The sequence below is a fragment of the Typopeltis vanoorti genome, chromosome 2 (assembly GCF_054136105.1).
Source record: "Typopeltis vanoorti isolate ZY-2024b chromosome 2, IOZ_Tvanoo_1.0, whole genome shotgun sequence".
In the NCBI taxonomy this organism is placed as follows: domain Eukaryota; kingdom Metazoa; phylum Arthropoda; class Arachnida; order Uropygi; family Thelyphonidae; genus Typopeltis; species Typopeltis vanoorti.
In genome coordinates, this window is record NC_143550.1 from 63,277,065 (window position 1) to 63,300,123 (window position 23,059).

The 23,059-nt window shown below is 36.7% G+C and overlaps 1 protein-coding gene across 1 annotated transcript in view; it reads right to left on the bottom strand.

Annotated features, from left to right (window-relative positions):
• The window catches only part of LOC150109090 (phospholipase D1-like), a 558,765-nt gene extending 545,427 nt beyond the window's left edge, over nt 1–13,338 (bottom strand). Inside the window, exon 1 of the mRNA XM_090405612.1 lies at nt 13,250–13,338. The gene's annotated coding sequence lies outside the window, so the exon portion shown is untranslated. The remainder of the gene's footprint in view (nt 1–13,249) is intronic.
• Nucleotides 13,339–23,059: the final 9,721 nt, after the last annotated feature.

Consider the following 23,059-nt stretch of genomic DNA (forward strand, 5'->3'; position numbering starts at 1 on the left):
ACACAGCTTAGAGGGAACATTGCCTGTAACTATATAATTTTCTGTCAATCAGGTCTGACTGAAACCTATAATTTTTAGCAAAGTTGAGTTGACCCATGCCAAAAATTCTTCTCCTTTATTTCTGAAAATTCTGGTATTCATGTACATGCATTTCAACATCCTTTTGCTCACATGGTTACCCTTGTGTAATCATTACCAACCCATTCAGATTTGAAACCTGTGAAAAATTACATTTGGCATTGCGTAATTGTTTCTATACACACACTGATTTGTCCCAGGAGTGGCTGAACACACATTGGACTGCATCCTACCTAATACTTCTAGTTTCCCTCAGTATGTACTTCCAACCTTTACAAGTTCTTTCGTCCATCAAATTCATGTCCTACAACTATAAAACTGCACACCATTTCTCCTGCACAATCTTCTCATCAGTTCATTAGTAATCATAGCTCTTCTTCTCAGTTCAGTCCTATCATACCAAAGCAATCAATACTTTTGCTTCTTCCCTCTGCAAAATAAGAGCTGCATTAACATCCTTGATTTTTGCATTTGGGAAATATGCTGCTTTCATCACATTCTCATTAAGAACATCTTTTATCACTGAATCTCCAACAATACCTTCTCCTTACTCACAGTTTACTGCTCTTTCATACTTTTGCCATTCAGCTTTTCTTTTGTTCTCCCTGCTATTGTGCCAAATGTCAATTGTCTCTCAAGTCAATCAAGCTGTGATTTTGTCTTCAAATGACTCCACATAAGTGCAACATTTCTGTTCTCACTCCCTCCTCATCATCCACATTATCTTTAGTCACTTCCTTCTTACTCTCAATAATGTGGTGGGCATATGAGGGCAATATTATCTGTGAGAGTCAACATGGAATTGTTAAGGGGTGCTCTTGCTTTAGTAACATGATGGACTTTTATAATAAAGTGACAAGAGCAGTTGATGAGGGAAAGGCATATACTGCCATTTTTTTGATTTTGCAAAGGCATTTGACAGGGTGCCACATGATAAGCTGATATTTAAGTTGCAGCACATGGGTTTAGATGGGTTAGTCAACTGGGTTCAGAATTGGCTATCTGATAGGTATCAGAGAGTTGTGTATGGTGGGGTAATATTAAGAAGGCAAATGGTTAAAAGTGGGGAGGTCCCACAGAGCTCAGTCCTGGGACTTGTATTGTTTAACCTTTATATCAATGACATTGTCAACGGATTGCAAGGGATATTCAGTTGTTTGCAGATGATGTGAAGCTGGGAAAGCTTATTAGTAATAGTGCAGATGCAGCAACCCAGAGGATTTGAATAAACTAGATAGATGGGCGAATGATTTGGGGTATCGGTTTAATATAACAAAATGAAAGTCTTGAAGTCTGAGATACATCAATGGGAAGGCTGCATACTCGATCGGAGGAGATGTAAAGGAGGAAGTAGGGAAGACAAAAGATCTGGGGGGGGGATGATGATTGATAGAAACCTGAAATTCAGGGAACCTATAGCAAAGGTGGTGAAGGTAACCCAGAGGATTGCTGGAATACTGAGAAGGATGTTGACCTGCAGAGATAAAAGAGCTATCGTTCCATTGTATGAGACCCTGATTAGACCAATTAGACTATTGGTCTCAAATTTGGTCCCAGGATTTGAAGGGGATAAATTAACTGTGGAAAGGGGTACAGAGGCAAATAACAAAGATGGTTTCAGGACTGTACAATGTTAGTTATGAGGATTGGCTGAGGGAATGTGTACTGCAGAGTTTGGTAGATAGAAGAAGGAGAGGTGACATGATTGAGACATTTAAACTGTTAAGAGGTAGTTACAGGGTTGACACAGGGTAGTTCTTTCGCTTGGTGGAACAGTGGGAAAGAGCAATAACAAGGGGCCATCCCTGGAAGTTACGAAAGGAAGCTGTGAGCAAGAGTATGAGGAGTGGTTTCTTTGCATGGAGGGTGGTTGAACCAAGGAATGCATTGCCTGATAGAGTGGTGAGAGCAAGAACAATCAATGAGTTCAAGGATATGATAGACTTTGTGTTTCCTAAGAAGGACCTACCACGATAAGTGTTTTGACTCCATGGAGGCCTGAATAATAATATTCTCATTTATATTTCATTCACTATCTCTTACTACTTCCATTACATTCTTTACAACACTTTTCCTATCTTACTTTATATCACTAATATTAATTACTTCATTTGTCCACTGTTGACAGAACTCAGATTTCTCACACTTACTCATGAACATTTCCAACATACCCTCTCTGTCGTATTCATACCATAAATACATACAAAATACATCATCATGAAATCCATGAAGGCAAACTCAGTAAATGGCACCCTTGCCTGCTATTTTTCTTGTTCACATCAGTGCCATGTATAATGCTTTTTAAACAATATTATTATTATTATTATTTGACACCTCCAGGGAGTCCAAAGACTCATCAAGGGAGGGCACCTACTCTGTCTCCACCACTCAATCAACCCACTGACTGAAACTACATCAACGTCATCTACTGCCGACCACCACCACCATTAGTATTTCCACAGACAATCACAAACATCCATGCCCTCAGTGGGATTCAAACCGCAGCCTTTTGGCTGGAGAGCGGATACGCTAACCACTCAGGCTGGCAAATGATACTGTGTAAAGAAATTCACAATCACGCGTGCGTGCACACACACACACATGCACACAACTATGAGGGGTGGCTTGAAAAGTTCTCAGCCTAACAATGAAAAAATGAATTTATAATTTCGTGCCCATAAACATTTATGAACTTCAAATGAATTTCTTTTGGCATTAAACCTTCTTTTACAAAGAATTTTATAACCACAAGAAATTCAATTTTATCCATTTCAAGGAATATAGACAACACTTTTGCTTTGGACAGATGTATAAAACAAACTACTTGATAAAATGACTTGATAGAATGACAATACTTAAATTTATCCATTTCAAGGGATACAGACAACACTTTTGCTTCAGACAGCTGTATAAAACAAACTACTTAATAGAATGACTTGCAATTTCACATGGATGCTTATGACAGATGTACCAACAAAAAAAAAAAAAAAATCTTGCCAATAGGTCAAGACCGAGAACTTTTCAGACCACCCTCGTGTGTGTGTGTATGTGTGTGTGTATGCACGTGCGTGCGTATATATATACTCTATGTGAGGAGTTATACTGGAGGAAGTAGGGGAGACAAGAGATCTGGGATTGATGATAGATAGAAACCTGAAATTTAGGGGCCATATTGCAAAGGTGGTGAAGGTAACACAGAGGATTGCTGCAATAATGAGAAGGACACTGCAGAGATAAAACAGTTATCATTCCGTTGTATAAGATCCTGATCAGCACTTGGACTATTGTTCTCAAATTTGGTCCCCAGGATTTGAAGGGGATAAATTAACTGTGGAAACGGTACAAAGGCAGATAACAAAGATGGTTTAAGGACTGTACAATGATAGTTATGAGGATCGGCTGAGGGAATGCGGACTGAAGAATTTGGTGGATAGAAGAAGGAGAGGTGATATGATTGAGACTTTTAAACTGTTGAGAGGTGGTTACAGGATTGACACTAGGGAGTTCTTTCGCTTGGTTGAACAGCGGGAAGGAGTGATGACAAGAGGCCATCCCTGGAAGTTACGAAAGGAAACTGTGAGCAAGAGGGTGAGGAGTGGTTTCTTTGCATGGAGGGTGGTTGAACCATGGAATGCACTGCCTGATGGAGTGGCGAGAGCGAGACCGGTCAATGAGTTCAAGGAATGGTATGATAGACTTTGTGTTTCTTAGGTGGGGGGGGGACCCTCTTTTGGTTAGTCTTGATAGACTTTGTGTTTCTTAGGAAGGACCTCCCACAATGAGTCTTTTGACTCCATGGAGGCCTGAATAATAATAATATATCAACCCCACAAACTAGAAAGTAAAAAAATATCTCCAGATTCTCCGAGCTTTATCAATTTCTTGCAGTAAAGTGATATCAATGTAATAACAACATAACTATTAATAACATATCAATACATATTAATAACATAACAATCAATAATAATAATAATAATAATAAATGGTCCAATTCACATAACAGATTTCCATCCACTAATCTAACATGTCAAATACCTTTGCAAAGTCTAACTGTAATATAACCATTATTTTCTTCATCTAACTCAAATGTCTCTTTAGTATAATAAATTAGTAAATTATTAATGCAAGACTTTTCACTTGGGGTACTTAAGGATCAAAGCAGAATAACTGGAAAGAGACCTTCATGTAGCCTGCTAAGAAAACCAAAGAAAACTAACCAGGGCTTCTGACCTAATGTCCAGTCCTCACCAGTCCTTAATCCCAAATTGCCAAGTTATGCTTCAGTTGTTTGCTGATGATGCAAAGTTGGGAGAATTATAAGTAGCAAGGCGGATGTTAATTCCCTTCGGGATGATTTGAATAGACTTTTCACTTGGACAAAGGAGTGGGGTTAGGGTTTTAATATTAATAAGTGCAAGATGTGACATTTTGGAGTGCAGAAATATAAGGCTGTGTACTATATCAACTGTGCCACACTGCAGGACATGAATAAGATTAGAGATTTGGAAGTAAAATGAAGTTTAAAGGGCATATTTCTAATGATGCAAAGGCTGCACATCAGTGCTGATATGATAAGAAGTACTCTAACATGTAGGGATAAAGAAGTGGTTGTGCCAGTGTATAAAGCACTGGTCAGATCACACTTGGACTATTATGCTCAAATTTGGTCACCTGGTTTTCAGTGTAATGTAGAAACATTGAAGAGGGTCCAGAGGTGAATGACTAAGACAATATCAGGACTTTGGAATGATGGCTATGGAGAAAGGTTGAAGAAATGTCGATTGCAGAGTTTGGTGGATAGTAGGAAGAGAGGAGATATGATAGAGACATTTAAGTTAGTGAGAGGATTTCATAAGATTTCCATAGGGGGTTATAAAAGGATAGAAGGTGAGAGGGAAAGAACCAGAGGTCATCCATGGAAATTATGTAAGTGTGGTGAAGAGGAGTGTGAGGAGTAGATTTTTTTACGTGGAGAAATGTTAGTGATTGGAATGCATTAACAGAATGTGTTGTTAATGCAAGGAGTGTTAAGGATTTCAAGATTCAGCATGATAAATATGTTGTCAGTTGAATGAACCTTCCACAGTGAGTCTGCCAACTCCATGGAGGGTGTAATAATTAGAAGCATCAATGGGAATGAAATGAAACTAGCAGAAGAATTTGATAAGCACCAGATTGACAAACAGATGTTATATTCAGAAAATGACAATCAGGGAAAGAAAGAGTAGCTATAGTATTCAACACACTAAATATGAGTATAATCTTCTTGAAAGACAGGCAATATCAAGTAGAGCGATGTGGATAAATATCAGAATGAGGAACTGGACAAGGACACTTATTTGTGCCTATGATCCCGCAGAAGGTTCTACTAAGGAAGAAATGGAGGAATTTTCCGAGGCATTAGAGAAAGTAGTGGACACAATGGAAAAGGAAAATTTGGTCCTTGTTGGAGATCTAAACAGCAGAGTTGGAAATGATTACAAGGCATATAGAAATATCCTGTAAAATTTGCAAAAAAGACCAAAGACCAAAACAGAAACAAAAAACAAACCTTTGATATTCGTGGCAAATCCTGAAGAATACATCGACTGATTCAGCCAGAGAGGCATATGGTGTAGTTGTCCATAAGGATTAAAAAATCAGAATTCCATGGTAGATTAAGGAAATTAAAGAGATAGTCAAGGAAAAGAAAAAAGCATATCGAAGGTTCTGACAATTATGTCACAGCATGTGATCTTAGAGAATACAGAGAAAAAGGTAAGAAAGTGAAGTGTCATGAAAAACTAGCTAAACAAAAGTCACAGGAAGACTTTGCAAGTATACTTGAGAAAAAGTTAAGAAAACTGTAGAAAGAAAGCTTGGAGAAGAGCAAGCTGCATTCAGGCCAGAGGTTATCAGGATCACTTTAGAACAAATAGTGGAGAGATCATGGGAACATAACAATTATCTAAGTTTTGTATATTTTGAAAAGGCATATGAAAAGGCGCAAAAAAAAAAAAAGCTGTTCAAAAATGCTTCAATTATATGGTGTAAATGAGACATTATATCAATCAAACAATACTTAGTCTATATTGGAGTTCTAAGCGAGCAGTTAGAATTGAAAGAGGCACAGACAGATGGTTTAATGTTAAATCTGGTGTGAAACAAGGAATGTATACTATCTCCAATGTTATTTGTCAAGTATATGGATCGCATTATAAAGGAAAGTGGTATTAAACCTGATATAAAAACTGGGGGGGGGGTAATCTTAGCACTTTTCTTTAATTTGAAAATTTTCACATGAAAATCAGCAACAAAAAGACAAAGACTATGAAAATAGGCAGAAACATGGAAAACACTGAATGGAAAATCTATAAAACAAGTAAATAATTCAGCAATTTAGGCAAAAGTTTTAGTGAAATGGCAAATGATATTTGGAAATAGATAGCAGAATTAGCAAATCTGGTATGGTAGGAAGTCAAATGGATAAATTTATATGGAATAAAAGAGATTAGTGAAAACACTAAACTAGCTGTATATAAGACAGTGTTCGAACAATTTTAATTTAAGGATCTGAGAGCTGGGTTAGAAAATTCATGATCAAAGACTGCAGAACAAATACATAAGAATTCTGAGAAAGATTAAGGAAATCAAGATGGCATTAGTGGCAGTATCATATTAAAAATGAGGATATTAGGAAAAAACCAGACACTGTTAGCATTTGGGAATGCATTAACAGGGCTAATCTCCGCTTTTATCATCACTTAAACAGAATGGGAGAAGAAATGTTAGCAAAATAAGTGTCCTTTGTCAGGATACCAGGATAAACATCCAGAGAAAGCCTTTCTCTGGATGTTTATCAAACCTTTCCTCATATTCAACATTCCAGAGATCAGAAACTACCTTAGTCAGTTGCCTCTGGACCCTTTCCAACATCTCTATCCTTTTGAAAACCAGGTGACCAAATCTGGGCACATTAGTCCATGTGTGGCCTAATCAAACCTTATACAACGGAACAAAAATCTCCTTACTTCTGCAGATCAGTGTCCTCCGCATCATTCCCAGAATTTGTTGTGTTGTCTTCACAATTTTGGCTATGTATCCTCTAAATTTTAGATCCTTATCCACCATCACCCCCAAGATCTCTTATTTCCTCCACCTCCAACAATATATAACCACCAAGCATAAATTCTACATACTATCTTTGTTTCCCAAATCTTAAAACCTTACATTTTGCAACATTGAACTGACATCCTCCTCCCATGTGGTAAACAGGAATTAGAATAGTCCCACCGTGAGTTCATACGTATCATAAAAGGCGATCAAATGAACACCCAGTGTCTGGAGACCGCTCTGCCTGGAGGCAGGGCGGTCTCCAAACACTGGGGGTTCTGGGGTTCTATTAAATATGGACACTGGGGTTCTATTAAATATGGAGGCCTGATCCTCCAGGTTGGGGGTTGGGCTTGGTGCTGACAACTTCATTATCTGTAAAAAAAAAACCTTGTTAAGAAATCCAAAGAAGCAAAAACTGGACTTATTAAAGGACAGATACCTGCTAAATGAATTAAGGATATTTTTATTGAAACTTGGAATGTTTATCATTGTATAGACAAAAAGCCTTGATGATGCTCCTGGATGAACTTAAACCCTACAATATAGGCATCATCTTTTTTTTACAGGAAATAAGATGGAAAGGGGAAGGTATTATTGAAAAAATGGACTGTGCAATATTTTATAGTTGCCAAAAAAAAAAGGAACATAAGTTAGGAGTAGGCTTTATTATTAACAAGAGAAACACCTTGTTTTAAACTTCAAAGCAATAAGTGAAAGACTCTGCTGGAAGAATAAGAGGAAAATTTTTTAACTATAGTATCATTAATAAACACACCTACTGAAGAAAAAGATGAAAATGAAAAAGATAGTTTTTATGACCTGTACACCCCCCCCCCCTTGAGAGTACATATCAAAAATTTGATGATGAAAGTTTTTATGATGCTCTGGCTAAGTCATATGATAAATGTACAAGACATGATATAAAATTCATTATTGGAGATGCGAATGCACAAATAGGAAAAGAAAATCAATGTCATCCTATTATAAGCATGAATGGACTATATACAAGGGCTGTTTGAAAAGTTTGGTAAATTTCCAATAGACAGTGGCACAATTCGTTCATTCATACCAGTGTTTGCACATATCATCTTTTTCATGACCCCTGGAAAAATTTTAGCCAAGTGCGACAAGCGGTAATAAAACAGTTTTATTTGAAGAAATAAAACTGTTTTATTAACGTTTTAAATATCACAGTTTTATTTAAAAAATAAAACTGTGAAACCTGTGGAGTATTCATGACTAAACATACACACATAACCACAGTAATTAAATTATTTTTAATAAGTAAATATTTCATCCTAAGTATCTTAGGACATCATCAGTACAGTTATTTCAAACAAATACTAGGAATAAGATACAGTTAGGGCACATGCTTACAATGGAATCCCACTATGCAAGTAGTAGCGTGTTATACAATTAAATTAAATTAATATATCTAATAAAAAATAAATTTAAAAAAAAATAACATACATAAATTTATTTTACACAATTAAAGATGACAATTTCCCAGACTTTAGGGATAGTAAGAACGTCATTAAGGTTTAAGTTGGGTCTGAGACGCAGGGCTTCAGCACTTTCTTTATATAAATGCTCATGTTTATATAAGGATCTATGTAGAAGTTTGGTGTTTTTCCATTGGATCCTATGGTTTGGGTTTTTAACTTTGTGTTGTGCAAGGCCAGATTTGTGCAGTTTGATAAGACAGTTACGTCTTGATGTTCAGAGATGCGTTTACTAATAGATTTTCCTATTTGTCTGTAGTAAGACATCTTACAGAACATGGAACTTTGTAAATGCCAGGTAGTATCAAAGGTGAGAGTTTGTCTTTAGTTATAGATCTGGTTGATTGGTTTGTACGTAGCAGCAAGCTTGTATTTCTTCATAATTTTTGACAGACATTCAGAGATGCCTTTGACATACGGTATGGGAATCCTACTGACCTGTTCTTGTCTAGGTTGATGTGTGGGAAAATGACTGATGATTTTTTGAGTTGTTTTGGATTGTATCCATTTAGTATAGCTGTATTTTTGATGATTTCCAATTCTTGGTTTAAAGATTCGTCGGAGTAGCAAAATCTGTGTGCTCTGGCTACTAATGATTTAATGATGCCATATTTTTGAGATGGATGGTGAGCAGATGAATTGTGAATGTAATGACCTGAAAACGTCGGCTTACGATAGACAGACAGAAGTGGAAATGGAACCATGTTCTTTTCGTTGGATGTGTAAATCCGGAAAGGAGATACTTTGTGAAGACTCTTTTTCTAGTGTTAATTTGATGTAAGGATGAAGAATGTTAATTTTACCTATTGTGGATTCTATAGGCAGTCCCACATATAAAATATCAAGATTTCTGTCTAAACCTTCTCTGTTAGCTCATTGGTCACTCAATCTCTTCAATAAAAAATTCCATAGACTTTCATACAAGAATAAAAGACATTAAACTAGCATGTTAGTAAGCTTTGACAATGTCTTTCTCTTCACAAATATCTATCACAAGGAGATAATAGAATTGTTAACCAAAAAATTTCCACGAGACATAGCGGAATTATTCAAATTTGCAATGACATCAGGTTATTTCATATGGAAAGATAAAATATATAAACAAGAGGAAGGAACAGCAGTGGGCTCACCTTTATCACCTAACTTAGTCAACTTTTTTCTTGAACACCTAGAAGATAGAATTTTTGCTCTTGATCAAAACCAAGAATTTGGCTATGCTACGTTGATGACATCTTTGCAGTTTGGAATCACACAGAACCAGATCTCTAGATCATTTCTACAACATATCAACACCCTGCATCCTCTTTTCACACTAGGTATTTCCTCCAAAAGGTATTTCCTTTCTTGATGTACACATCCAGTGTAAACAATATGAATCCATTTCCAATTCTACCGAAAACCAACTTTTTCAGGTCGTTATATCCATCAGCTCACCATCCATCTCAAAAATATGGCATCATAAAATCTTAAGTATCAGAGCACACAATATTTGTTCTTCTGAAGAATCTTTAAAACAAGAATTGAAAATTATCAAAGAAACAGCTTTACTAAATAGATATAAACCAATACCAACCCAAAAAATAATTAACCACTCCCACAAGACAAGAAGAAGTCCAAAGGACTTCTATACCATATATTAAAGTCATCTCTAAATTTAAAAATCCATTTGATTGAAAATTATGAAAAAATATCCACTCATTGCTACTTATAAACCCATCAACCAAATTCACAACTTGCTACTTTCTCCAAAAGACAAACTCTCGCCAACGATGCTGTCTGGTTTATACAAAGTACCATGTTCATGTAACTTGTCTTACTATGGACAAACAGGAAGATCTATAAATAAATGTATGTCTGAACATCAAGACCACATCCGTCTCATCAACTCTCACAACATGGAATCGAAAATGCTAACCACAGGATCCAGTGGCAAAATGCTAAGCTACTATATAGATCCATATATAAACAGGAACATTTTTATAAAGAAAGTGCTGAAGTCTTACTTCATAGACCTAATCTTAATTGGAACGACTGTCTCACTATTCCAAAAGTTTGGGAAATTGCTATCCTCAATTGTATTAAATAATTTACTAAAATAATGGATTTATTATAAAAGAATGAATAATAACATATTATTTGAATTATTTGAATTATTTATTATTTGAATTTGAATTATTATAAAAATAATGAATAATAAAATATTATAAAATAATGGATTTATTAAAATAAAGAGCCAAAAGGCTTCAGTTTGGCAATGCAAAATTTAAAAATCCACCTGATTTTTATAAACAATTAATATGGAGATTTTGAAGGAGATATATAAGGTGAGAGATCCGGGAGTGATGGTGGAAAGAGATTGGAGGTGTAGGGGGTCACACTGCTAAACTTATGAGTACATCAGAATGGATTTAAGCAATGAGGAGGACCCTGACATGCAGAAGCACAGAGGTTATAGTTCTCTTGTATAAGACCTTCATCACATCACATCACGTGTAGACTACTGCACACAGATCTAGTCTCCTGGTTTTCAAAGGGTTAGGGATATCTTAGTAAGAGTAGAAAAGATTTCTTAAGTCAATGTTGAGTTTATAAAATGTTAAATATGAAAACAGAGAGTGAGAGAATGCAATTTTCAGAGCCTTGTGAATAGAAGAAAAAAAAAATGCCAAATTCGAGCCAAATAGAGATTGTCAGGATCAGATTTTTACTTTAAAACAAATATCATAGGAATATAACAAGGATATGTATTTAAGTTTTGTAGATCTGAAAAAAGCATACCAATAGAAAAAATGTTCAAAATGATACAGTTATATGATGTAAATGGGACATTATATCAAACAATACTTAGTTTATATTTGCGTTGTAAGTCAACAGTTAGAACCGAATGAGGTACAGGAAGATGGTTAGATGCTAAATCAGGTGTGAGACAAGGGTGACAGGGACCTAAATAGCTGAAATGTTTTACTTGCTCTATGGGCACACAATTTTTAGGGAAGATCGCAAATTAGATATGAAATTAGACAACCGAATGAGCAAAGCTAGAAGGATAGGAATTCAAGTAAATAAATTTATACAGAATAAGGGAGAAATTATTCAAAACACTAAAATGCATGTTGCTATAGACATAGTAATGTGGAGGGTAGTTGCAATGAAATGTATAAGCAAATTAGCCAAGAAAATAGGAAAAGGGTGAAATTGGTGATTTTAATTATGCTAATATAGATTAGGATGATGAGATGTTAGTCAGAAGTAAAAAAAATGAATTTCTCAAGTTTATAAGGAACGACTACATGAAGCAGTATGACAGGGAGTAAGAGACGACTGAGAGTCTTGGATATGATATTCTCATCAGAGGATATCATTATAAATGAGGTGTCAAATCTTGCACTGGTTGGTAAGAGTGTGATAGCTCAGGTTTTTGCAAGGAGAATAGTGGGTGATTGGAATGCAATGCAATTCCAATCACCCACTATTGATTGATGGGAACACTGTTTAAACCAATGGCAGTTTGGTTTAAACAGTGTTCACACCAATTTTAACTTATGCATCTGAGAACTGGGTTAGAAATAAAACACTTGAACAAAGTACCACAAATATGAGAATTCTCAGAAAAGATTAGGGGAGTGAATAGATGGCATCAATGGCAGTATCATATTAAAAATGAGGGCATTAGGAAAAATGTGTTAGCAGAGCTCATCTCAGATGGTATGGTCACTTAAATAGAATGGGAAAGGAAAGGGTAGCAAAACAAGTGTTTTTTGCTAAGATGGCAAGGGAAAAAACTTACCCTTAGAAAACACAAGATAAGATCTAATGATATTGGAATCTTAACGAGAAGATTTTTCATAGCGTAGAGGATGAAAAGGGTACAAAACAAGTAGTCATCCCTGGAAGCTGTATAAGAAGGGGTTTAGTATGGGAATGAGAGAAGATTTTTTAAATGAAAAGTGATTGGCAATTGGAATGCATTGCCTGACTGTGGGGCCATTACAGAACCTGTGAATGGGTTTAACCATGCTACCGGCCAGGACGTATATATACATCCACATTACCATGGATGCGACGTGCATATTAAAATTGTAATACCATTGATATTACATTGAAACATTGAATATGATGGATACGAAGCTTTTAAGGATGCGCATTTGATCTTTAATGGCCGGTAAGGTGGTTAAGGCCACAGTGATGATCTTTTTACATGAGAGAGAGAGTGCAAACCTCCTGTGATTAGTCTTTTGACTCCTTGGAAGTCTCTTGTTAATTAGGCTTCAAACACAGAAGAAAGGATAAAAATATGTGAAAACAATAAGGGTATGAGAAATCATTTCTATAATATGTGTGTGTGTGTGTGTGTGTGTGTGTGTGTGTGTGTGTGTGTGTGTGTGTGTGTGTGTGTGTGTGTGTGTGTGTGTGTGTGTGTGTGCGCGCGCGTGCACGCAGAATAGTTAATTTTATTTTATTATAAAATTACTACAATTCTATTACAAGCTAAGCAGTATCACTAATATTTTAGAAAAAAAAACAAAAACATATCAATTCAGACGGTTTTAAAATATTAATATTCAAAATCTTACCACTCTATCTGGAAGCAGTTCTTTAGTTAAAAAAAATTCAGGTTGATGAGGAAATGATGGTAATCTTGGTGGCTGTTTATAATGTAAACTTTTCCTTCTGTCTCTGTGTCTAGGCGTTAAAAAGAAGTCATGTAGAAACAATTTTTTCACTCATTAAATTTTTGTTCTTTAAATTAATGATGATGATGTATGGGTTTATATTTATACTTCTGTAAGGGTTTATATTTAATGATCTCAGGAAATAAAGATAGCTTATTAGAACTAAATAAATTTAATAGTTAATTTTATAGATAATTCACTTAATGTTTTGATCTATATATGCAATTAGCTTTTCTAAAGTTATGCAATTTTTGGTCAGAGAAAGTGAAATGAGATGTACTATTTTGTATTAGAGGAAGCCAAAGATTTGGACACTGGTGGACAGGGAGCTGTTCAGGGAACAGACTAAAAGTTTAAAGGTTTGCCAGACAATGGCTGCCATAATGAGAAGGGCATTGACATGCAGAAATAGTGAAATAATAGTTCTAGTGTATATGACATTAACAATTGCTTCAAAACATATTTTTGAGTGATTAGGAATGGAAGCAGACGTCAGGACTGTAGTGGATGAACTTCGGCAGGAGTTCGGGAAAATGGAAAGTGACCATCTTTTGCAAGAGGAATTGGAAGTTCAGTAAGGGGGGGGGAATCTGGAAATTAAAACCCAGTTAAATGGGTTAAATAGAGAAATTAGGCCTATGGAGATTACTCTAGCTGAAGTAACTAGAACAGGATTAAGTATGGAAGATTCTTTGGTGATTGATGAAGAAATAAATAGTATGGGAGTGATTGAGATAGTCAACAGAATGAAAGCAGAAGAGGTCTAGAAGAAACGAGATGTCGTGAGAGAGAGGAAGTAAGTAAAAGAGTGTTGAGTAATGAAACTGGGAGAGTCATGCTGAATAGCGTAGAAAATGAGGCCGTGAGTGACTCTTGTTTGGACTTGAATGAAGTTATGAGTGGTAAAATATATGGTGATTCTATGATTAAGGGTATGGATAGTGGTATGCCTGGCTGGTGGAACAATAGAGAGAGTGGCTTTAGCAATAAAGAGAAGGCATGATGCAGAAAAGATGATCACATCTCCTTGTGGATTACTCTCACTGGGATAAAGGATTAAACTTAATTTATCATAGTCTAACCTAGTGAAAAATAAACTTTCAACATCTTTCTCTAAATCCAGAGTAATTTAATAAAAAAAAAAAAAGGTGGCAAACATTTGGCAACTCCTATAGGTAAAGATGACCTTGCTACTGCTTCTGCCTGGTATCTCCAACTCTGGACCTGGCTCCCACTGAAGAGACCTCAATAAAGGTCGAAACTAGTCTGGGTAGTGGCCAATCCCTTAATGCATAACAGTATACATATCCACAAGGAGATGTATTTTGCATTATGGGAGATACTGGGATAGGAGTGTTGGTAGCTTGCTTCACCTTTGCTATGAGTTGCCTGGTGTTGTACTACTTACCCAGGTACAACACTATATTCAGTCCTGAAGATATTTTCAGTCGCAAACTTTGTTTGCTCTCACTGGGATAAAGGATTAAACTAAATTTATCATTGTTAGATATCATGAAGAAGAAATGTGTCAATGGGAGGATAGTATGTGTGCTGCCTTGTTTTGATAATTATGAGTTGAGTAGATGACCGATTATAATGAATGATATGATTGCAAGAATGTGCAAAAAAAGAGGTTTGGAATTTGTTGATGTCTGGAGTATGTTTGAAGGCAAAAGACAGCTGTATGCAAGAGATGGGTTGCAACTGAACATGGAAGGTCATATGCAATTGAAGAAGTTACTGTTTTTTGAACAAGTTGAAGTAATTGGGCAGGGAAACTAAAATTGAATAAGTTGAGTGCAAGAGGAAGAAACTTAAGCAGTGATTGTACAATTGCTGATCCTTATTCGTGGAATAAACTGAGAATAGAGGGGATAAAAATCAGCATGGAACTACTGAAATTAGCAACATGTATATCAGTTCCAAAACTTGTACAAGAACTAAGGGAATCTGCAATTTTTGTATACAATGCAAGAAGCATTCGAAATAAGAGGGAAGAATTTATGGCATATCTCACCAAAAGTTGTAGGCATTAGTGAAACTTGGCGGTCAGCAGAAAATGTGGTCACTGGAATTGAATGGGATGGGTACAGTATTTTCAGGGAGGATAGAGAACATAGAATGGGGGAGGAGTACTGCTGATGATAGCTGATGAGTTACAGCCAAAGAAAGTAGTATATCAAGATGATAGACATGTGAATGATAGTATACATTTGAGGCGGTTTGGTGTGAAATAGTGAACAACGCAACCAAATATACAGTTGGTTGCTGCTATAGGCCAAGGTGTATAGGGGGTGATATTGAATTCATGCAACAGTAAATTAGTGTAATGAGTAAATTAGAGTAATGAGTAATGAGAGATTTTAATTATGGCGATATCAATTGGAAGGAGGAAATATCACGTGGCAAAAAAGGAAATGGAATTCATACATCTTCTACAAGATAATTACTTGAAACAGCACATAACTGAAGGGATGCGTGATGTGAGAGTGTTGGACCTGGTTATCGGTTCAGAGGATATATGCATAAGTAAGGAGTCATTGTTATCTCCAATCAGTGAGAGCGATCATGTGGTAGTGACTTGAGAGGTTGCAAAATTTGTGGATTTCTATCTTAAGAAGGGGTATATACAGCACTACAGGTTAGGCAATTATAACAAGCTTCGGAGTGAGCTTGCAGCAGTCCCATGGCAGAACATATTGCAGGGGAAAGATGTTAGCAGTGCATGGGATAAAATCCGCAGGTATCTGAGGAAGGCAATATCAGCTTGTGTATCCATGGTCAGGAAGACAAACAAGGTAGGCATTAGATGGATGAGTAATAGTATCAAGCTTGATCTGCAAAAAAAGAAAATGTTATGGAGAATTTACAAGGAGAAAGGCGATCAGTACACCTGTGAGCAGTACAAGGCTCAAGCTAGGAAAGTTACCAGCACAGTAAGAAAAGTTAAATTAGATTATAAGAAGACCTTAGCCATGGAGATCAAGAGTAATCCCAAAGAGTTCTTCTGCTATGTGGCAAGTAAAAGGAAGAATGACTTCAGAAGGATAACCTTAGTGGGTGCTGATGGTATCAAGGTGACCAATTCAGATGTAATAGTAGAGTTACTGAGTGATCACTTTTGAAAAGCCTATCACCCAAGTGAGAATAGCTCTGTACCTGTAGCAATAACTAATGTGAGAATTGAAGTTAATAAATCAGAGGTACTTAGTATATTGCAAAATTAAAATGTGAACACTGCTGTATGTTTAGATGGAATATCAGCTTGGGTGTTGTGTGAATGTGCAAAGGAATTGTCAACACCTCTTACTTGGTTATTTAACTTAGGTCTGAACTCTGGTATGATCCTTAGGGAGTAGAAGAAAGACAAAGTAGTTCCTCTGCATAAAGGTGGCTCTAAAACTGTGGTAGTTAATTACAGACCAATCTCCATCTCGGGAGGGGTGGTAAAAGTATTGGAAAAATTGGTCAAAGATAAAATTCAAGAATGCGTGGATCAGAATATGATACTCTATAGGGACCAACATGGTTTTGTTAGAGGTCAATCCTGCCTTAGCAATTTATTAGCTTTTTATAACAGAATGACATCTGACTTGGACAAAGGAAATGGCTACACAGTGGTATAGTTCGCCCACCACTTAGAGATCCTTCGACACTTCTGCGCATCTCAGAAAAAGGAGAATCCATTCCGATAATAGGGTAATCAGTCCATATTGTGGGATGAGTTGTTTATTATTACTGGTCGGAAAATTAACTTCTCTTTTATGATTATTGTAGTTAACTATGTTGCTTGTATAACAGTTGGAAAATTTTACCTATAAAGCATGTGATTTTGCATGTTGGCAACCAATTTGGAAGTCCTTCATTTCTTTCTTCCCTTCAGCATGAATAAGACTATTCTTGGAAAGACGCGAAGCAGGGACCTACAAACGGTGGGCAAACTATACTTCTGGATTTTGCTAAGGCTTTTGACAGGATACCCCCATGGAATACTGATGTGCAAATTGGAGCAGATGGGGATGGATACTAAACTGGTGATATGGATAGGAGAATGGCTCTCAGGGAGAGATACCAGAAGATGGTGTATTGAGGAGCACAGTCCAGGATGAGGCAGGTGACTAGTGGTGTGCCTAAGGCTCTGTGCTTGGGCCATTGTTGTTAAATTTGTACATAAATGACATAGGAAATGGCTTACAGGGAGATATTCAGTTGTTTGCTGATGATGCAAAGTTGGATAGCACAATAAAAAATCAAGCTGATGTTGACAGTTTGCAGGAATGGGCAAAAGGAAATGGATGTCAGTTCAATGTGGAAAAGTTATGCATTTTGGAAAAGTGTAAAGTTATGCATTTTGGGATTAAAACATTACCAGCTGTGTACTACATTGATGGAACGGTACTCCAAGAGATTGATGAGGCTGGGGACTTAGGGGTCTTGGTAGATAGGGAGATGAAGTTCAGGGGACACATTGCTAAGGAGTTCAAGATTGCACATAGGATTACTTGATTATTGAGGAACACATGAACATCCAGAGATAAAGAGGTTATTATTCCCCTTTATAAAGCATTGATACTTCCACATTTGGATTACTGTACTCAGGTCTGGTCATCTGGATTCCTTGGAGATGAGGAGGTTGTGGTAAGGGTTCAGAGGAGAGTGACTAAGCTAGTGAGTAATGTAAAAAATGCTCCCTACATTGAGAGCTTGTGGATTGCAGAGGTTGGTTGATAGGCAGAGGGGATATGATAGAAACATTTAAATTAATAAAAGGTTTTTATAAGACTGATGCAGGGGAAATGTTTCAGCTGTGTGACAGTGATGGAAGAAAAAGATATTATCCCTGGAAATTAAGGAAAAGTGTGGCTAACAAGGGTTTGAGAACGAGGTTTTTCATCTGGAGGGTAGTGAATGAGTGGAATGCATTGCCTGACTCAGCTGTGAGTTCTTTGTCTGTAAATGAATTCAAGAAGAGATATGATAGATATTGTTTTGATAGTTTGGGTGATGCAGGGGAAATGTTTCAGTTGTGTGATAGTGATGGAAGAAAAAGAGATTATCCCTAGAAATTAAAGAAAAGTGTGGCTAACAAGGGTTTGAGAACGAGGTTTTTCATCTGGAGGGTGGTGAATGAGTGGAATGCATTGCCTGACTCAGCTGTGAGTTCTTCATCTGTAAATGAATTCAAGAAGAGATATGATAGATATTGTTTTGATTGTTTGGGTCTCCCACGATGAATCTACTGACTCCATGGAGATACCCATAATAAATATAATAATAATAATAACATGCCACATCTGGATTTCTGTTTGGATCTGATCACCTGAAATACTATGTGATAAGGAAATGTTATAGAAAGCCAACTGTATAGTACAGCTGTTTCAGGCTTTGAAATGCGAGTACAATGAGAGATTAGGGGAATATGTTCAGCAGAGTTTGGCAGATAGCTGGAAAAGAGGTGATATGACTGAGACACAGAAGTTCAGAACATTCAAAAGATGCAGATGGACATGAAATTGATATATAATGAGAATGAACAAGAGGGAATTCCAAGGGTAGCTTTAATGTGTATCCTGGAAGGAAAATGAAAAAGAGGAAGGCCTAAGCTAACTTGGCAAAGTACAACAGAAAAACAAAGATGGCCAGACAGAAGAGCTGGAGAGAAGCAAAATTACTTACAAAATACAGAAGAAGATACAGCCTTATGTACTATAAAACGAGAGTAGGAATGCTAGCCGCTTAGCTAACTGAGCTAGTGAATCCTGTTTAAATCCTGTATAGCATATGAAGCCTGATTATAAGAGCATTTTATCTTAAGAGTTAGCTGGTCTCATAAGAGGCAACAATATTATTCGTCTAGATCAACCAGAGACACGCATTCACAGACATAGAAGCCTACTTGTCTACCTATCCTTCTCATGTTTTATAAAGTAAAAGGAAGATATAACAATGGTGCAGCCGACAAAGACATAACAATGGCACAGCCAACTAAGATATAACATCCATATTGTTATATCTTAGTCGGCTGTGCCATTGTTATGTCTTTGTCGGCTGCACCATTGTTATATCTTTCTTTTACTTTATACGTTTGTTTTTGTTATTTAATATACTAACTTACTTCCTTAATAATGCCCTACTCAACTCTACCTAGGAATGATTCCTTTTCAGACACTAGCAAATTTATTTTTTATTGCTGCGTCAGTCAGAGTCCTATAATATGAGCTTATTCAAAATTCAGGGAAATATTCCTAGGTTAACTGGCATTCATTCTAATATACACTAAATAGATACTGGTTTTAATTGCAGTCGTGACCAATAAATATATTACTCAAACATGCTCATTAAATTTTTCACGGTATTAACAACACCACAAACACTTTTATCAACATAAGCGTTATAACAAATATAAGCATTAATAAAACATCTTTGTTGATAAAAGTGTTTGTCGTGTTGTTAATACTGTGAAAAATAAGTCATGAATAACCATCAACACCTAAACTTATCTGTTAGATTGATGATTCTGCACGGAGAAGATATTGTATACAAAGCGCGACAGTTCGGTAAGTTGAAACTGAAATTGTCCAGAAAATTGAACAGGTTAGCCTTCCTTAAACGATGCCACGACAACGATATAATTCCATCTTTTCTGAAATTCAAAGAAAAGTTGCAATCAGCAAAGGCACATCGTATTTATCGACGGGCGAGTTTAGCGCTTCTTCGAGAACAAATCGCCGCTACTCGCATAGAGCTTAGTAAGCTAAACAGCTCTATCAGAGCTCTACAACAAGAACTAATAAACGTGTTAAATCCTGAAATATGGACTGTCCTACAGCACATCTCTGAAGTTGCAGCAAAAAAAGAATTCACAAAAGTAAAAAGCAAACACCTAAAGAAATTTGAACTCCTACAACAGCGCCAACATACGAAGTCCCGACCGCAACTTCAACGAGATCACGTGGTCATAAACCTATCGTCGGAAACACTCACTGAAGAAGCCAAGAACACTCTCAGTCTAGGAGGACATAACTGTGCCATCAAGCCCAAACAAATTCCTAAACTAGAAATTATGATGAAAGTAGAACGGAGTATCCATGATCTTCTGCCAGCAATGGCCAATAACGTGCGACTAGATATAGCAAGTATTATAAACAAGGCTAAGCCTCCAAAAGCAATATGCCACGTAAGCAAATAACTGCCCTAAAAAAGTTATATAATAATAAAAATATTATTATTGCAAAAGCCGATAAACGAAATGCAACAGTTATCATGAATAAAGAAGAGTATAACAGAAAAATGCAAGATCTCATATGTGACAGTTCCACATATCAAATTATACATCGAGACCCTACGATGTCTCAAAAGAAAAAAGTCCGAAAATTACTGAAAAAAGTGACATCATGGCCCAAATAAATCATCAAGAAAATAAAACCAATTCATGTTAAACCACCCCGTATTTATGAATTACCAAAAATCCACAAAACTAATATTCCCCTACATCCCATAGTTGATAGCATAGATAGTCCCACATATAAACTGGCCCGGCATTTAGCCAAGTCGCTTGCCCCCCTTACAGGCAACTCCTCTACTTTTGTAAAAAATTTAATCCATTTCAAAACACTGGTTTTGAAATGGATTAAATTTTCTTAAAACTCTAATCCTGAAAGATCAGACATAATGGTTAGTTTCGATGTCACCTCCTTATTTACCAATGTACCATTTATAGACACTCTTGATTTAATCAAGTCTAAATTTCCCCCCAGATGTTTTTGAATTATTTCAATTTACCATGAATGCAGGTTACTTTACATGGGGGGAAAAATTCTATAAACAGATTAATGGTACTCTATGGGTTCCCCTTTCTCTCCCCCATTAGCAAATTTTTACATGGAACACTTTGAAAACAAAGTACTTACCACAGCTACATACAAGCCACAAGTGTGGTTATGCTATGTAGATGATGTGTTTGCCATCTGGCCCCATGGACAAGACACTTTGGATGCTTTTGTCACCTACCTAAACAGCCAACACCCCAAAATTCACTTCACAGTAGAAAAAGAATCAAAAGAACTGTTTACCATTTCTTGACACATTAGTCACCCGCCTTTCAGATGGATCACTATCTTTTTCTATTTACAGAAAGCTTACACACACAGGAAGATACCTACATAAACAAGCACATCATCATCCAGTCCAACAGTACGGAATTTTAAAAACACTTACACACAGAGCCAGAGCCATTTGTTCTAATGATACAGCTCTGACCACTGAGCTCCAATACTTGTGCCATACGTTCTTAGCCAACGGCTACAATCCCTACAAAATAAATAAAATACTACATAGGCCCATCTCTGCCCTCCCCTAATACACAAGAATACAACATGACCATTTCTATTCCCTATATCAGAGGTATATCAGAAAAGATAGCCAAAGTATTGTTGAAACATGGCCTTCGCACCACTTTCAAACCTCATGTCAAGCTGCAACTCTGATCTGCTCGTCTAAGGATAAACTTCACCCTTTAGCACACCCAGGAGTGTATGAAGTTCCGTGTGACTGTGACTTGGCCTATTATGGGCAAATAGGAAGATCAGTGAACATCCGCCTGGAAGAACATGAAAGATACATTCGCTACTATTACTATGGCAAGTCGGGACTGGCAGACCACGCTTTGGACACTCCTTCACAGAGGATTAGATGGAGGAAAACGAATGTGCTATTTAGGAGTCGTTATAGATCTGAAAGATTATTTTTTGAGTCAGCAATGGCTTTGAAGAATTCTCCCAACCTTAACAAATATGGTTGCATTAATTTGCCAAAAATTGGGAGACAGTTATCCTAAGAAAAACTCTTGGATAACTGCTGTTTTTTTTTTTTTTTTTTTTTTTTGTTAGAGGGTGCCAAAAATAGGACTTTAGATCTTTTGTCTTTTGCAATTATATTGTTTCACTCACTCACTGTCGCGTTTACATGTGTGTTGTGCTCTGATGATGCTGAGTTGAAAATCAGCGAAATATAAGCGTTAATAAAACATCTTTGTTGATAAAAGTGTTTGTGGTGTTGTTAATACCATGAAAAATAAGTCATGAATAACCATCAACACCTAAGCTTATCTGTTAGATCTATCTCAAAATTACAATCCTTATTATAGTCCACTATGAAATGTCCACTTAATATGATCTAACATTAAATTCTGTCTCATTTAAACATACAACAAAGGTCTTTACATTACCCAATCTTTTTCTTCCGAAGGTCTGTTAATGGGCGCGTGTAATTCGGGTCCTCCTTCCGTCGGTAGCTTCCGCAATGGGCTTACAACTACGCCGTCCATTTTACATTCTTCCCAGACTCGAAATTCTCACTACCTCGATACAGCGTATTCTCTGCTCCTACTCGAGTGGGACATCTTTCTCGCTCGTCCCTAATCCGTTCGCTATTCAGGAATCCTCGAAGTGAAGTCAGGAACAACCAGGAAAAAAAGCTTCACATTATTGCATGCATTCTGCTTATATTTCGTCCCTTCTTTCCCATACGACCCTTCGTTTTCATGACCTTAAGGTGATCCTCAAGTCCTAGCTGCCATTTAGGTGCTGTATTCTTGGGAATCCCGCTTATGTCATCTTCCTCGTATGTGCTAGCTGGCGGCATTACGGCCGATACATGCGTATGTAACTCGACCTTGCACTCGTACTCTTAACTTCTTTGGCGACTTATTAA